This window comes from Dermacentor albipictus, unplaced genomic scaffold (assembly GCF_038994185.2).
Source record: "Dermacentor albipictus isolate Rhodes 1998 colony unplaced genomic scaffold, USDA_Dalb.pri_finalv2 scaffold_23, whole genome shotgun sequence".
In the NCBI taxonomy this organism is placed as follows: domain Eukaryota; kingdom Metazoa; phylum Arthropoda; class Arachnida; order Ixodida; family Ixodidae; genus Dermacentor; species Dermacentor albipictus.
In genome coordinates, this window is record NW_027225577.1 from 4,776,573 (window position 1) to 4,791,014 (window position 14,442).

The 14,442-nt window shown below is 46.4% G+C and overlaps 1 protein-coding gene across 4 annotated transcripts in view; it reads left to right on the top strand.

Annotated features, from left to right (window-relative positions):
* The window catches only part of LOC139052454 (alpha-2C adrenergic receptor-like), a 744,579-nt gene that overhangs the window by 389,386 nt on the left and 340,751 nt on the right, over nucleotides 1-14,442 (top strand). The window contains exon 1 of one of the 4 annotated variants that reach the window (XM_070529564.1): nucleotides 5,599-6,006. The exons of the other annotated variants lie outside the window; for them this stretch is intronic. The gene's annotated coding sequence lies outside the window, so the exon portion shown is untranslated. Of the gene's footprint in view, nucleotides 1-5,598; nucleotides 6,007-14,442 lie in introns of those variants that run through there. 4 annotated transcript variants of the gene reach the window in all.

Consider the following 14,442-nt stretch of genomic DNA (forward strand, 5'->3'; position numbering starts at 1 on the left):
GAATCATTATTAAGGAAAATCTCATGTACACTCTTTGTCAAAAGTATAAGGGCTACGCTGCTTACGACTGCCATGCTGACTAAAGTCCGTTTGAGGAAGTTTGTGCATTATGCCATGAGTTCCAATTCCCGTGGCAATGAAAAAAACTCTCGTATTCACAATCGAAGGATCTCGAGTGGCAAGAGCACCGCGCAAATAGCACCACGCAGCCGAACGACTTAATATAGTGAAAGCCGGCAATCAAAGAAGTAGCCTGTAGACATTTTACAAGGGCTGTGCATGCTGACATAACTTGAACTTCCTATTTTTTTCGGGAGCTGGAGCCAAGTTTGTTACCTTTGTTGCACAGATCCTGTGGTTCGAATGTACAAAACTTCTGTAGGTTCTGTGTAGCACATGATGCAGCGGATGCAGTACATAAGTCTAGCGCTGAAGCCTTCAGACATTAAATTCAAACTGTCGCACACGACTACATCTACATCGGCAGAACTTGCAGCTCTCCATGCTGCTATGATGTACATCACCGAAGAGCCAACAGAGAAATGGGTCGTATTTTGTGACTCTAAGGCAGCCCTTCACTGCATCAAGTCCGCGTTACGTCACAGAACTTACGAGCAAATGACATCTGAAATCAGGGAACTGCACCACCATGCTCTGGAAAGGGGACACCACATTGTATTTCAGTGTATTCCGGCTCACTGTGGCATCGTCGGCAACAACCTAGCTGACAAGGCTGCCCGGTGTGCCCACGAAGATACAAAGACGCGTCCAACACCTTTGGCGAGGTGGGACGCTGCCAGAGAACTTCGCCTACTTGCGCGCAAGAAGTCCCAAGATCTCTGGCCATCAAGTGGCTTCAATTGCAGATTACGTAAACTGGACCCCACGCTACGGCTACAACTGCCATCTAGCCTTTCCCGCGGCGAAGCAACCTTGTTGTGTCGCTTGTGGTTGGGAGTGGCGTTCACGAACGCATACTCCTACCGTATGGGAATGGCCGAGAGCCCGATGTGCGACTCCTGTGGGTTCGAGGAGTCCATCGAGCACCTATTGTGTACCTGCCCTCGCTACGATGTCCAACGCCTCTCTCTGCGGGCAATTCTACACAGACTAGACTCGAGACTGTTCACCGAGTCAAAGATACTCGGACCGTGGCCACAACCGTCACTGGCTCGAAAAGCGATTCGTGCACTAGTGCGGTACTTGAAGTGCACGGGCTTAAGAGAACGCTTATAGTGTCATTGTGTAAGGTGTCCCTCCCACATGTACTCAGTGCTGACTCTCTCCCTTTCTTCGCCTTTCTATTCCCCTTTCCCCCACCCCCAGTGTAGGGTAGCAAAACGGATGCTGTTCTGGTTGACCTCCCTGCCTTCCCTACCCTTGCTTTCTCTTCTCTTCTCCTTCAGACATTCCCACGTGGCACGAACCAATGTGTTGAATAAACAAATCGTAGGAAGGTAGCGCTGGGGAGAGTTAAATAAACGCTGTCACTAGGGCGCCGCATCTCGCATCGATTGTGCCGAGTCTGGAAAAGTATCAATTCAAAACCTTCCATTGAAACATGAGCACGAAGTCTTACAGCTTACACTCTGATGCTCCATAATCTGTGCGAGGTACTGGTAATAGTACCCCCCCCCCTCCATTCCTTTCTTTTGTTCTTTTGCATTCGTGCAACAATGCCCGTGTCAGTGCCTTCATAATCGTCTTTTTTTATTTTTTTCCTATTGCATCTGTAGCTTCTGACAGCAGTTAACCCCTTCTTTCACTCTGAATGGGCTTACACGAATTTAGGCTGGCTCATCGATTTCTACTAAACTTTACCGAAGCGGAGTCTAGAAAACAGAAATAGGAGATAATGTTCGGACTGTGTTTCGTGCGATGGAGAGATTGCGTCTTCTGCAAATGGGTGGTACATTTCGCAATTACCCCCGCCTTCTAGAATGTCTTATTCCTTTACTTCGTTTACATTTTACGCGGCCGCATTGGTATAACATAATTTAAAAGACAAATCTGCCAAATATCATACGCACGCGTTTCGCTCTCGTCAGTGATCGAAAACAGTAAAAAAAAGAGGGGGGTTGATTGTCGAAAGACATTAAGTGATTGCGCAACCGCGAAATAATGAAGCTGAAGTTTACCGCGCACGCAGAGCACTGATTGTGAAACGCACGTTCATTCACCGTTACGAAAAATGCCCCTAAGTCAAGAAGAAAGGCTTACGTTTCTCCTTTTTATCTGTTTTACCACGTCATTTTCATTCTGCCTCACGAATGCTGAATCAATACCAAAATCTGCACTGTATAATCATTATCGAATTTTCTCCTTTCCAGTACTGAGGAATGAGTCGATTTTGACCCTTACGAATTTTATTTCCTTTTTCCTTATCTGCTGAAATTTGCTAAGAAGCGCGGGTGCTTCTGGTCTTATTTAAGACATTAACAGCAGCCATCCGCAACTTCTTTTTCAGTTTTCTTGCGCAAGTTTCCTGTGAGGCAGTCAGCGTACAATGCGCAATAAAAACCATAAGGGATCCGATCCATTCCTTTAAATTAATAAACGCCTCTTTAGTGCTCCGTTGAAGGCATGTTCTTAAAAAGACTCCGAGGGAACTGCGTTCAGAACGGCGCGCTCTAGGCATGCCAGTCTGAACCATTCAAACGTCTGCCTGGTTTTGCGAGGGATACTATACCGAGCCTTCGGGATCCTTCTGAATGTTTAACGATGGCTCCAATCCTCTGTAGGTCTAACTGTGAGACCAGTTAGGGGATACTATTCAGGCAACACTGGTTAGTGTGTAGTTATGAAGTAGGTACCTGCTCGAGGCACATTGCCTATCATCTTTCGCACATTACTTGTTACTCGCACGTCCTCGTATGCTCCCGAGAGCGGGAACACAGGCATGAAGTGCAGAAATGCTCGTCTACTTCGATATAGTGCCCGTTGAGTAACCCCGCGATTGCTTCGGTCCCTCATAAATACACTCGTGTACTTTTCAGAAAGTTGCATACTCCGTCACCGCGAAGACATTCAAGGGCTGGATGCTCTTAATGCAGTGCTCGCCAGTCTCGAGTAAGCCCCGTAGCTCACCCGCAGCTTCCTATTCACGCAACGCCTACTGATTCCTTGGTCATTCCAGTTGTCATCAACGCAGATCACCAGCTATGGAACTCCATTTTGGTGCCACGGTGCTCCACTGCACACACAGTCAACACTTCCTCCTTTTTTTTTCCTCTTTCTATTCCATCATTCCCTCATCCTTAGGGTAGGGTAGCAAATCGGACGCTCGTCTGGTTGACCTCTCTGCCTTTTCTTTCTTTGCTCTCTCTCTCTCTTTCTCTCTCTCTCCGGGCTGTCAAAATTATTCCGGAGTACCCCGACTACGGCATGCGTCATAGCTATATGGTGTTTCTGGCATGTCGACCTTCCCCCTACCCCTAATTTAAGTGTCAATGTAGTAATGGCAACAGTACACGTCCAGTGGTCAATGAGCTTTATAGGTGAGGAATATATAGGTGAGGTGTAATACAAGTGAGGGATAATTCGTAAAATACGAGATTACTTTTCTTAGCAGACACACGATAGCACTCATTATGTCTTCTTTGTGTTCTCCTGCGTTTGTCGTGCTATTTCTTTATTATTGTTATTATGCACCTTCTAAAAAAGCAGTGGTCTATCTCAAACTGCGAATTACTAACAGAATAATGAACCGGTTTGTGTTAACAAATATCCGAGGGAGTATGTCTACATAACGTGATGTATTAGAAATAAAAATTAATGGTACTAGCCTGCAGGTTGTTTCTTTTTAGACGTTCAGGCGATTACGAGAACAATAAATGTTTCGCAGCATTTCTTCGACCATCTCCTCCAATATTTTTTTCTGCCGTCTTATATGTGCGCGAACTTGCAAAGTCACTGCTCTGAGCATGACTGTCGAGATTCGGGCTGCATCACAATACTCTCTACAACAGATAAAGAGTGCTAATAGCGCGCATTGTTGTAGATAAAATAACAGCAATTGGCGTGGTGTGCACAATTGAGGGCCTGAGAAAAATATTCGAATGGGTTGGCCGCTTATGTTTCAACGACGTCACTAGAAGGAGGAGATAGCAGTGCAATATTATTGCTTTTCATGCGCATTACATGCAGCTGATTACTGAAAAATTATTGTAAAAAGAGGCGTCGTCATTTTTCCTTTTTTTTATTGTCAAGTCAAATAATTTCATAAACACCGCTGTTCCACTGGTGTCACCGGTGGCTTCCCGTCGACGATAAGCACATAGGAGCTATCTCAAACGAAAAGCTAAATACTGAGACCCAATCAAGCCGAGCTCGCGAGGGTTCCTACACCATTATAATGTCGTAATGATTCGTTAAAAACGCTGCTCTTTAATGGTCTACTCCCGTGTGTGCCTCGTGTCATGGCCATCATGACGAGTGCTTTCAGCTTCCATTTCTTCCAAACCCCGCTAAGCGGAATCCTCTACCGATAGCTTCATACGCGCCAGTGTTTGACACATTACGTAAAAGGAACATACGGTAATCGATGCAAGCTAAATGTTAAAATCAATAGGCATCTCACCAACTTTACCGTAGGGAAAAGAAGCACTTCATTCCCTTGATACCTAAAGCGTGCTTTGCCCTTAGAATAGTCTGCTTGCTAAAAAGCACGCTTTGCAGGGGCAGTTATTGCCTGACAATAATTTGATGTCTCTGTCCTCACTGTTCAAGTTTCTGTCACGTGTATAGCTGCTTCCAATTTCTTTCACCCTTATATTCCTATTTTCCCTTCCCCCAGCGCAGGGTAGCCAACCAGACGCTTTTCTGGTTAACACTCCTGCTCCTACCATTTTTGTCCCCCCCCCTCTCTCTCTCTTACAGATCTTGTAACCATCTGTGAGCTGTTTATGGAGTGTGAAATACGATACTGCCTGCTCGCGTGCATAATGATAATAATAAACATCGGTCAAAATGCATGCCTAATTTTGACCGTGCGAATATGTTGGTTTTCTTTCTCACTACAAGGTATTAGTGGATCACTTTTGTTCCTGTACATATGCTGCATTTCTCAGACTGCACGGGTCACATTTGCATGCGAAAGCCTGCGCCCATTGCCACCTGTTTAGCGTGCGATAAGAGCAAAGAAGTAAATGGAACCAAGTTGAGTTGTTTTTGCCTTGTCTTTCTGAGCCCGGGAGTTTTCACTGCCGAGAGAGCGCAGCTGAGGAAGATCAAAGCGGGAGAAACGGGGACACGTTCGTCCCCTGCGTCACTAGCCTCTCCCGCGATGACGCGGGTTCCTCGCGGCGCCTTGCCTATGCCGTCAGAATGAGGGACGAAAGCTGCGAGAACGGAGCGAGGGGAAGGGAAAGTTCAGCGGCAGAGAAGTGCGTGGATTGGTTCACAGATGGCGCCAAGCGGTCCCGGGACCGGAAGCAACGCGGAGCGGTGACGTCAACGAAATGGGGGTGTGGCGATCGCTCCGCCGCCGCCGTTGCTTCCTCCTCTCCCACCCAGACCCACGGCGGGCGGTGGGTTCGAGGTACAGGGCCCCGCGGTGGGGCGGCAGCCGTTTTTTGCGCGGCAAACCTCGAGGCGCGAACAAGCATCGCCATTCCGCCCTGCTGCTGCAGCCGCGGATGATGGTGGTAGCCCGTCGTCGCCGCGCTGTCTCCTTTCGCCGTCAAACTGCAGCAAGCAACCACCGGCGAAGCGCGTGCCGGAAGTGACGTGCACAGTGTAGCAGGGCAAGAAAACAAGGCGTTGACATCACGTCCGCTCGTGCAGCCTCTTTGCCCGGAAGTTCCAATTCTCTCTCCCCGTGGCTGAGACTTCAACCTTGTTCCTCGTAGGCCGCTACCGTCAGCACTGGATTAAGTTTTAATGCTTAGGTGTCTTGTCTCCGGCCTGTCTTGATATGTGCGTTCGCCAGAAGCAAGCACGGTCGGGAAGCAGTCAACTGCGTGCACTGTTGTCGTTCGGAATCCTCGACTGTTGTGAAATTGCGAGGTAAGCTAAATCTTTTCCCATTCCTTGGGATTCGCGAACGCGGTGCTGCATCAGTCTTGCGGCGGTAATTCGTGTGCAAGGATTTATGGTTAGCACTTGAGCATCCCGTTGATTTGTGAGAACTAGTACGTGGTCAAAGCGTTGCAAATGCGTATTCTGCAGACGGCAGCGTATCAGCTGTGTAATGGTGCTATGTTGACCCATGTACCTTCATTCAAGTGATCCTTCTAGAGTATGCTCCTATAGTAACGTTTTCTCTTGAGCACTTTCTCAATGAAAAACTGCTGCTAGAGAGTCAAGCGTGTCCATGCCTCCGGATTTGTGATTGCACGACCACTTCTCACGAGGTTTTTGCATCCTTGAACAACGACAATTCAGTATCCTAGTCATGCAATATTTGTCGCCAGTATTAAGTGACGCATCTGCACTTAATGGGCAAAGGTCAACAACAATATCAACTGGTTACTTCGCTGCACCCCAGTTTCGACCATCTATTTAAAGAAACAGCCAGAGAAAGACAACCGCATTCTGTATCATGATGCCGCGTCTACGAATGCCTTTCAGTGACTTCGTATATGCGGTGCCAGCTTCACTCATGCACATAGTTACAGAATAAATTGGTGATCTTATATTACATTTAGTATTCTTCAGTCTTTCCGCTTCGTTTGATGCTGTCATTTTATCAGAAAGAAAATTACTTTCGTTTTCGTCTTTTACGCGCCAAAACCGCGATGCGATTATGAGGCACGCTGTAGTGGAAGTCTCCAGACTTATTTTTGACCGCCTGGGCCTGTTTTGCGCCAAAGTCTAAGTTCACAGGCGCTCTTGCATCTCATTCCTATTGAAATGTGACTGGCGCGGCTGAGATCAAACCCAAGATGTCATTTTATCCAATGCACCAGCAAATATACCCCGTGAGCATGCCGTGTTCGCTGCAAAATGTCTTTGTTATTCAAGTGCAGCTTCTGCTGTATTCAGTAGAAGAGGGGGGGGGGGGGGGATAATTTTACAAGCGTATATTGCGCCAGCAAGATCTTACAAAGAAACATATTATGTCATCGAACATGTTGCGAGAAAAGTGTACGAGTTACTCTTGTTGTTTTTTTTTTCATTCGTCATTTCCTGAATTCCCGAATTCATATTTGCAATATTTGTCTAATTACCATTGTTCCACTGTGTCACTTCCACAGTGGGCATAAAACTTCCACAGTGGGCAAATCATAAAAAAATTACCAACAATATAAAATATGGCTATGGGTGACAATACGGCAGAACTAAAGGAAAAAGAAAACACCACCAGTGCAATTTCGAACATGCTATTTCCAATTCTGTAAAAGTGTCCTGCGTTGGGATGCACCTCGGTAAAGCTGAGGTGCAACCTTCCGCTCGCTCGGTGTTTACGGCGAGTAAACGTGCGTTGATACTTTAGATTATTGTTTCCTTAATATTTCCCCAGAAATCACCAAATTCCCCAAATTGTATTGCCTTCGGGCTCATGCTGGCTTAAACTCCACGCAGTTTCTGTAAGATCGCCGATATATTTTTCATAGTTAGTAAGCTCTACACAAGCGAATTGAGGCTTTGCATTTCAGCGAAATCTTTCTGTCGCCATCACTATGTGCAAATACAGAACAAGAACAGGAAGAAAGGAACCGTATTGCTGTAGAGCCTAAGCCGTCGTTAAGAAACGTGAGCTGTGCATTTACAAACAAGAAAATAAAATTTTTAAGCCCCAATCGCTACTTCAAGCGAAGTACGGTAGCGCGATTAAAAGACGGGACAAAAGAAGAGACATAGGGCATATTGACACACATCCAACCGCTAACTTTGACTATTGGGGAACCAAAAAAAAAAGTCAGTGACAAGAATGTTTAAAAATAAAAAAAAATTAAAGAAAGAAAGAACAAGCCAATGCAAGTTACGCGAGGAGCAAGCGATCACGTCTCGCACGCGTTACGTAACAGCGGAATCGATAACCCAGGGCGTTCCCGGAACGGCCGGATCCGAGTGCTTTAAAGAGTGCAACGCGATGTGACCTGTCCACGAACGTGAGGGCCACTACGCGGTCGATGCAGAAAGGTAACTCACAGACATGCGTATACACATACGCAACTCACGGACGTACGCATACGCACATGCTTCGATGGTTAGACTTCAACTTGCGTCGTGCATTGACGTTTGCATTTGTATTTACGGTCTTATTTATTGCCTAATACGTTTGTCTTTCATCCTCCTCCTTCTTCGTTTTTTTTTATTTCTTTTGCTCTCTTTGCTCTCTCGTCAGCTCCTCCCATGCGCTCCCCGCGAAGCACTGAATAATAGATGTCTCCGAAGAAACCGAATCAGTCCGTGTCGTGCTTTAAGTTCCCCTGTGACAAAATGTTTCGCGGCTTCCTAGATAAGGCTCGCAAAGGGAAAGACTGGCACTGCGTTTTGTGTCTGTCGTCGCTGCTTTCTCTCTCTTTTTTTTTTTCGTCGTTGAATTGCCGTGGGCATTACTCAGAGCGCACGTCTTCGAAGCTTCGCCGCTTCACAAAAGAAACGGAAGCATTTGCATGCCAGAAAAAGAAAGTGAAACAGATTCGAAAATTGCTATTTTTTTTCTTTCAATTTTATTTTATACCTAATTTCGTACTATTCCATGATTGTTTTTTTATTTATTTATTTACTTATCATATGAACTCGCAAAAAAGAAAATCTGGCGTTTTACGTGCCAGAACCAGCATCTGATTACGAGTCTGGCCATGTGAACTTAGACCACCCGAGGTTCTCTAACGTGTGCCTGAATATACGTACAGAAGCGTTCTTGGATTTTGTCCCCATTTAAATGTGACCGCCGCAGCCTGAGTAAAACCTGCGACCTCGGCAGTGCTACGCCATAGCCACGAGTTGTGAGCTCACCGAACAGAAACATACGCAGCACCTCTTAGATTACAGTTCAAGCGAATGCTGAATGGTACGCGGTTTGCTATACCACGAAAATTATCGGGGCTGAGGTTGCTGACCCGAAAGGGCGCTGTTTTTAACCTGTGCATGCAGGAACTGGATACATACGGCCACCTGCAGTGAGCGTTTTATGTCACCTCAATAACAGTTTCTTTTTCACAGACCTGGCCGGTTCGTGCTCTAATTTAGTATTTCTGACAATTTGGGCCCATTTTCTGTATTTTCGTCAGCGTTCCGTGCGGTTTTCATTGAGTTTGAATACAACTTAAAGTCTTGTCGCATATCTATCTACGTACCATAGACAAAAAGCTATGCAGGACAGAACCCCTTTGTCTCCATATCGACGCCGATTAAAACATCAAATCACTTTCTAAATGATGCCATGGTGGCTATCATGTCCGTTCATTGTAAGCCAATCAGTAGGTCTTTTTTTGTTCTTTGGACGCACAGTGTTTTTTTATTATTGTTGCCACGTATATTACTGCCTTCCTAATCGACTCAACAAGAAGGCGAATAGAATCCAACAATAATTACTTAGGCTAACTTCAAGCGCAATTGTTCAAGACCGGTGTACCTCCTCAAGAAAGGTCTCAACCCACTCGTGTTACTTGAAACCAGCCTCAGTGATGGCCGGTCGCCGGGTTGCGAAGATACCATGTCCAAAATGAGGTGCTGCGCTTAACGCTAACGAACGTCCAACCTCGTCAGACGCGGCACGTAAAAGAGACACCTAAGTCAGGCCACTGCTTCCACCCTCGCGGCAACCACTCGGTCACGAGCTGCAGTCGTGTTACATTTAGCCAACACAGCCTAATACACATACCCCATTGTTTGGTTCGTGCGCGACTTACGGCGATAGAGGCATCGTAAAGCTTCCGTAGACAACGCGGTGCTCTCGAAAGGGACGAAAAAAAAAAGTGACAGCGCTGTCGTTGCGCACTGCTCCGACTGCAGAGATCGAAGATGTGCGTCGGCGTGCTGCCTCTCTTTTAATAAAGCACGCCAGCCAGCCCCGCCGCTGCGTACTGTCTACACAATAGAGAACAGATGGTGGCGGGATGCGAGAAAAGAATGCAAACTATGCCGTGCCGACCGGTCTTCTTTATTATTTTTTCCCCTTTCCCCTTGGCTCTTTTCGTTGACTCGTCTTCGTCGTGTTCCTGGCTGCCTTTACCGTGCAGCCGGCCCACCCGCCATTTTGGGTCAAAACAAGCAATCAGTGGCGCGCGCCCTTATAACACGCTTCCCGAAATAGGCCACCTTGGCTTATGCTGCAAACGTCAGCGTGTGCGATGCGCCCAGATTGTCTGCAGGGAGCGGCGTGCTTCGGCGCACGCGAACTCTGTCGGCAGTGCTGCGCGTGCGGTTTGTTAACAAAAGATCAAAGGAGAGTCGCCGACCGTGCGCCAGCAGTGCAGCAGATACGTCGCAAATGGGAGGTGCGCGATATTCGTGTGCCGGCTAGCCGACTCGGGGAAAAGGGGGGTCTGCATACTTGTCAGGAGAAAGCAAAGTGTGCGTGACTGCGACTGATGCGTGTGAGCGGGAGTTCAGTGGTCTTAAAGGCTGCGTGGTATATATATATATATATATATATATATATATATATATATATATATATATATATATATATATATATATATATATATATATATATATATATATATGTATATATATATATATATATATCAGGGGCTCGATACTCGCTCGAGTCGCAACTGCACATGAAGCCGACAGACACGGCAGCCGCTCAAGACGTGACGGCAACGAAACCATTCAATTAATAGAAAAGCGTTATGCGTTTCTTTGCATGCTGTAGTCTTGTGCTGTTACATGAGGAACCTCATGGCCGGTCTGAGTCAAAAATCTCATTTGTCATATCATCCCTGTCGCAACGCTTTATGATTTCTGTTCTTCGTTACTTGATTTGTAGCTCGTGCTCATCGATTTCTTCATTCGTTTGGTCATATATGCGCATCCGTACTTCACCCATTCTTATTCTGCTTTTCGCCGTTAGAATTATCAGCCGTAGCCACTGCCAAAGAGCATTCTCGAGAAAATATACTCCAAGAATTTAAAAAGAAAGTCACCACCAGTTTATTTCACGACAATAATAAAAGGTTTGCTTGCGTAAATAAATGGAGCTGTCAGATATTTATGCTGCAGAAAACTTGATTCTCGAAAAGAACTTAAGCAGTAAAAGCTATGAGAGTCCTCAGTCGCACTATGCCGATACCGAGGCGATGCTTCGCAAGGCGCCCGTTCACATGTCTTCGGCAAGAAAATAATTATCAGCTCGCACCAAATTGCAACACAGGTGGCAGAGATACAAAGGTCATAGAATTGCACTTGTGGGACACAACTGTAATGACAGACTACAAGTGATAAAGAGAGTGCTTAAGGACAACTGCATTTACTGGGCTCATAATACCTGGATCTGCGCCATTACCGAGTGTCGGGGCACTTACGTGCTTATCTGCTAACGATCACAGAGCCTTTCGTAAAAACCTCAGAGCTTCAAAAAATCCCGTCACACGTAAGAATAGCAACAATAAAACGAATTTGTCGCACGAAAAAAAAAACGAAGAAATGCCTGTAATTAAATTTCAGTTGGTGCGAGAATTGTGCTGCCACTATGAGTGCATTTAACGGGAGGAAAACGCAGACGATAACGTAGTTCGAGAGTTTTAATGACAGCTCAGATATCGCAGATCTCGAACGTGGCTACTGCTGGCAGTGATATCAATAAAAGAAAGAACAAATAACTGATTGAGAAACACTGGGGAGAGCGCAGATGACTGCTACCAGACTAAGGTAAAAACAAGAACAGATAAAGTAACCGCTGAGTGTGACATTATGAAAGATAAAAGAGAAAGACAGGCTTCGGCAGGGGCAGCGATAAGGCCAAGTGATGGTGCACAAAAGATGAAGAACGGGCGAAAGGCAAAGTGAATCCGTGTGTCGCACTTGATCGCTTAAAGCGGCCAGGCATCGTCGGGCGGATTCTTCGTGATTTAATTAGGCTCGTGTCGAACCTGGAGGGAGGGCTGGATCGTTGGGACTGAGGGGAGGGTGGGAAGTGGGACGTATATATACACTAAGGGGGAGGGAGGGGGGTGCTCTGGAAGAAATCTCGCCGAAGGAGCCGAGAGAAATGATGACCTCGAAGAAAGGGAAGGGCTTCTTAGCCGTGGAAATTTGCGCTTAAAAATTCGGGGCTGCGGGCAACGGCGCCCCCATGAGCTCTGTATTTGGATCGCCCCGAAATGTGATCGAAGTAGAGAACGGAAAAGTCTTTGATGCGCATCTTCTTTTCCGGTCGTTCGCCTTTCTTTTCTTCTTTGTCCTCCTCCGCCGTTCTTCCCTCCTTTGCCGTTAAAACGTTTGCCAAAATCGTTAACCCGGCCTGCTTTTGTTTGAACACTGTCCCTTGGTGGGTAGCACTTCGCTTTGAGATACGTAGTGGTACTTTTTCTTTCTTTCTTTCTTGCTTGCTTGCTTGCTTGATTTCTCCTTTGTGTGTCCAGTGATTCTGAAGAATCACGTGTGTGCGCTGAAGTGGAGATTTCTGTCGTGCCTTTCTTTGTCTTAGATTGAATGCGACTCAAAACTCGCTCTTTCACGAATTCCCGTGCGTCATCATCGGCGGGCTACCAGCCGTGACGTAAGAGACGCTACCTTATTTCCATGTGACACAAGTTACCACGGAGAGTACCGAGGCGTTTGGTGTGGTTTACAAAACAGTAAAAATAAACACCCATTTTGTAAGAAGAGAGAAAGAGAGAGAGTACGAGAAGAGGAGCCAAATAAAAGAGAAAGGCGGGGACGTTAGCCGGAATGAAAAATCTGATTTGCTACCCTACAAGAAACAGAGAAGTAGAAAGATACGAAGAAATCCGAAATAGACGCGCAGAGCACAAACACACGAACTCAGCCACCCACGATCATCATACATGTACACAGCAGATGATCACAGCAGTGATTAAGAGTCCCTGTATTTCTCTATTCCACTTTTTTCTCTAAGCACTCTGGTGAATGGATATAAAAAAGGGGAAAGAAAAGACATGCGAAAAATATCCACTTGTTTTCAACTCGAGTAATGGCCTGTTTCAATAAATAGCGACACACAGTATTGAGGAGTGGCACTTCGGGATGATTAGAGTGGTGCTAGCTGTTGGTAAATAGCACAACGTCTGATATCAGATCATACGATGCTCAATATTACGGGATTGCTGCCTGTTTTCAAAAAAGGAAGCTTATCCCTTTTTTGCCATTTCCTGCCCTCTGACTCTCCAAACATCGCACGCACCTCGCTTTCTGGAATGCGAAACCATAGGACCAGTTAAGGCCATTTTTACGCGAACAGTGCAGTGTGCTGCAATTGGAATTGGGGTCTCAGAAGGCTACGGCTCATCTTCACGTTACTCCTGTCCAACTCGCGTTCGGGCGAGACACCCGCGCTATTCAGATTGTAAGCTGCACCCTTGCATGTTTACAAGAACATAGAAAGAGACGAAGAGGAAAGGCAGTGAGGTTAACCAGATATCAGTCTCCGGTTTGCTACCCTACACTGGGGATGGGAGATAGGGCTTAGAAAGATGACAGGGAGCGCTAAAAAAACACGCACACATGGAGACACACACACACAAAAGGCGTTCCAGTTAAAGACGTTCACAAAGGCCGGTAGATGGCAGAAAGCGCAACAGCGCTTGCGCGGCCTTCTGTGACGTTAGGTCCCTTCGGTGGTGTAGAATTCTTTTTTTCCGATAGCGGTTGGTGGTCTAGTTGGTCAATTTCGTGGCGAAGGCATTCCCTCTGTGAACTGAACTGCGGGCAAGCGCACAAAATATGGTCAATTGATTCGTCATGGCCGCAGTGGTCACAGGTTGCGGTGTCGGTCATACCTATGCGGAATACATAGGCTTTGGTGAAGGCAACGCCCAGCCACAGTCGATACAAGAGCGTGGCGTCTCCACGGCGAAGCTGTGATGGCGCTCGGAGACTTAACGTTGGATTACGGGAGTACAGTCGAGTGTTTCTTAAAAGTGGCTCATTCTATTGCGACGTGGTGCACTGCGGAGCAAGCAGGCGGAGCTTCCGTGCTGCGTCAGTTCTAGAAAGTGGAATTGGTACGTGGTGCTCCTCAATGTGGGCGGTTTACAACAATCCTCTATCAGCGGCGAGCTTGGTCGTTGGCTCAATAATTTAAACGCTAACTCCCGTTCTTTTGCAATGAAAGCATCACTGCGAAAACAAAATAAAGGGCACGCCGAATAACACTAAGAGCTGGGTAGTTTGTTGTGGATCCAGCATTCGAAAAAAAATACAGCTCTTAGGACACGCACACAGACCTAGTAGAGGATGGCACAAGCGCGGACTCGGAACTGAAGTTCTGTTCCGGAAGCAACAAATACAGAAGTTTAGAAAATAACAATTCAGTGACTCAGCGCAGATATTTTTTTTTTTCATACCTGTTGTTTCTGGGAAAAA